Below are 3,785 nucleotides of genomic sequence, written 5' to 3'. Positions count from 1 at the left end.
CAGTGCATTCAGAAAATTGTGCATCCATTAGCACAACCAATTTTAGAATATTTTTCTAAAATGAGAAAGCTCCATTTCTTTCTCTTTCTTTCTTTCTTTTTTTTTTTTTTGAGACGGAGTTTTGCTTGTTTCCTAGGCCACAGTGCAATGGCACAGTCTTGGATCACCACAACCTCCGCCTCCCAGGTTCAAGCAATCCTCCTGTCTCAGCCTCCTGAGTAACTGCAATTACAGGTGTACACCACCACGCCTGGCTAATTTTGTATTTTTAGTCGAGATGGGGTTTCTCCATGTTGGTCAGGCTGGTCTCGAACTGCTGACCTCAGGTGATCCGACCACCTCGGCCTCCCAAAGTGCTGGGATTACAGGTGTGAGCCATGCGCCCTGCCAAAATCTCCATTTCTGTTAGAAGTCATTCCTTATTCCCCCTTCCCCAGCCCCTGGCATCTACTAATCCACTTTGTGTCTGTTTAGATTTGCCTATTCTGGCCATTTCATATAAATGAGATCATGCAATATGCATTCTTTTGTTTCTGGTTCTTTAATGTATTACAATTTTTTTTATGGTTAAATTCACATTGTATTATGTATCTGTGCTTCATTCCATGTTATGTCTAAAATAATCCATGGTATGGATATAGCACATTTGTTTAAACCTTCACCAGTTCATGGACATTTGGGTTGTTTCTCCTTTTGGGTTTTATGAATAATGCTGCCACAAACATTCATGCCTAACTTTTGTTTGAATATCTGTTTTTAGCTCTCTTGGGTATATACTTAGGAGTGGAATTGATGGATACATAGTAACCCTATGTTTAACTTTTTTATTATTTCAATAGGTTTTGGGGAAATAGGTGGTGTTTGATTACATGGATAAGTTCTTTAGTGGCGATTTTTTGAGATTTTGGTGCACCCATTACCCGAGCAGTGTACACTGTACCCAATGTGTAGTCTTTTATCCTTTGCCTCCTTCCCACTCTCCCCCCACCCACATCCCCAAAGGCCATTGTATGTATATATATTATATATATATATATATTTTTAGACGGAGTCTCGCTCTGTCACCCAGGCTGGAGTGCAGTGGAGCAATCTCAGCTCACTGCAACCTCCGCCTCCTGGGCTCAAGCGATTCTCCTGCCTCACCCTCCGGAGTAGTGGGATTACAGGTGCGTGCCATCACGCCCAGCTAATTTTTGTATTTTAGTAAAGGTGGGGTTTCCCTATGTTGGCCAGGCTGGTCTTGAACTCCTGACCTCAAGTAATCCATCTGCCTCGGCCTCCGAAAGTGCTGGAATTACAGGTATGAGCCACCCCGCTGACCCATTGTATCTTTTTTTTTTTTTTTTTGAGACTGAGTCCCGCTCTGTCGCCAGGCTGGGGTGCAGTGGCCGGGTCTCAGCTCACTGCAAGCTCCGCCTCCCATGTTTACGCCATTCTCCTGCCTCAGCCTCCCGAGTAGCTGGGACTACAGGCGCCCGCCACCTCGCCCGGCTAGTTTTTTTTGTTTTTTGTTTGTTTGTTTGTTTGTTTTTCTTTTTTGAGACGGAGTCTCTCTCTGTCGCTCAGGCTGGAGTGCAGTGGCGTGATCTCGGCTCACTGCAAGCTCTGCCTCCCGGGTTCCCGCCATTCTCCTGCCTCAGCCTCCCGAGTAGCTGGGACTACAGGCGCCCGCCACCACGCCCGGGTAATTTTTTGTATTTTTAGTAGAGACAGGGTTTCACCTTGTTAGCCAGGATGGTCTCGATCTCCTGACATCGTGATCCGCCCACCTCGGCCTCCCAAAGTGCTGGGATTACAGGCGTGAGCCACCGCGCCCGGCCCGGCTAGTTTTTTGTATTTTTTAGTAGAAACGGGGTTTCACCGTGTTAGCCAGGATGGTCTCGGTCTCCTGACCTCGTGATCCGCCTGTCTCCGCCTCCCAAAGTGCTGGGATTACAGGCTTGAGCCACCGCGCCCGGCCATTGTATCATTCTTATGTCTTTGTGTCCTCACAGCTTAGCTCCCACTTATTAGTGAGAAAAAACGATGTTTGGTTTTCCATTCCTGAGTTACTTCACTTAGAATAATAATCTCCAATTCCACCCCGGTTGCTGTGAATGCCATTATTTAATTCCTTTTATGACTAAGTAGTAGTCCATGGTGTGTGCGCGTGTGTGTGTATACACACACACACACATATATATGTGTATATATATGCGTGTGTGTATATATATATAATATAAATTCACATATATTCTTTATTCACTCATTGATGGGCATTTGGGCTGGTTCCATATTTTTGCATTTGCGAATGGTGCTGCTACAAACATGCGTGTGCAAGTGTCTTTTTTGTATAATGACTTCTTTTCCTCTGGATAGATACCCAGGAGTGGGATTGCTGGATCAAATGGCACTATGGTTAATTTTCTGTGGAAGTGCCAAGTTGCTTTCGATAATATTAAATATCTATCTACATCATTTTACTTTCCCACCAGCAGTGTATGACAGTTTCAATTTCTCTACATCTTCACACACTTGCTTTGTTTTTTTTTGAGACCTAGTCTTGCTCTGACGCCCAGGCTTGAGTGCAGTGGCACTATCTCGGCTGACTGCAAGCTCCGCCTCCCAGGTTCAGGCCATTCTCCTGCCTCAGCCTCCCAAGTAGGGAGTAGCTGGGACTACAGGCGCCCGCCACCACGCCCGGCTAATTTTTTGTATTTTTAGTAGAGACGGGGTTTCACTGTATTAGCCAGGATGGTCTCGATCTCCTGAAGTCGTGATCTGCCCGTCTCGGCCTCCCAAAGTGCTGGGATTACAGGCGTGAGTCACCGCGCCCGCCTCACACACTTATTTTCAATTTTGTTTTTATTCTAGCCATCCTAATAAGTGTGAGGTGTATCTCCTTGTGAGTTTCCTTTGTATTTGCCTATTTGCCTAAATGAATGATATTGAGCAGCAGTTTTTTTTTTTTTTTTTTTGAGATGGAGTTTTGCTCTTGTTGCCCAGGCAAGCATCCTGTACTGAGCTGCTTGGCGGTTTGCATGGAAAAAGCAAAGGATTTGCAGCATTAGAGCCTGGCATGTTTGTATCCATCCTGCCACCTTAATTTACCTTGGCAAAGTCATTTAACCTCTGTCGACTTTGGTTTCTGGGCACGAATGTGCTTATTGAATCTGTGTCCGTTCAGGGAATGTAGACAGAAAAAAGGGTATGACTTGGTTCACTGTGTCAGGCGATGGACATTCCTCCCTTAACGGAGGAGAAAGACAGGAAGTATCCAGAGAGGGGCAGCTGAGATTCATAGCTCAGCTACTTTTTGAGTAATTCCACCTGGGGTGAGGGGACGCTCTTCAGTTTCCGTTTTCTACAACGTGGAGTTGTGGCAGAGCCTTAACCCCTCCCCCAGCTCTCCCCTCAGCAGGTGAAGGCAGCTGCATGACAAGAACGAAACATCACCTGTGCCCATTTATTCTCCTCCTCCCCCCACCTCCTGGTGATTCCTACCCACCTCTGCCCAAACCGCAAGGGAATAAGTAAGAGAAAAGGTCTGGGAGTATCTGGCAGCAGGTGGTCTTAGGGTGGGGGTGGCGGACTGAGAGTGTGAACGTCAGTTGGTGAGGAGTGAAACGGAGCCAGGAAATTGAGAAGTTGGAGCCGGTCAAAGGCCAGTTGTAGTGCCCTCAGAGGCCTTGGATTTCTTTTTGAAGTGTCTCTTTTAAGATGACTTCACTGGAGAATGTATCTGGGCAGGAATGCTTTGGTTCCACTGAAAATACGTTTGTATTAGTGAAAAAAAAAAATTATCC

This window comes from Trachypithecus francoisi, unplaced genomic scaffold (assembly GCF_009764315.1).
Source record: "Trachypithecus francoisi isolate TF-2019V2 unplaced genomic scaffold, Tfra_2.0 Lachesis_group6, whole genome shotgun sequence".
Taxonomy (NCBI): domain Eukaryota; kingdom Metazoa; phylum Chordata; class Mammalia; order Primates; family Cercopithecidae; genus Trachypithecus; species Trachypithecus francoisi.
The sequence above is the reverse complement of the archived record's forward strand: the minus strand, read 5'-3'. Positions refer to the sequence as shown.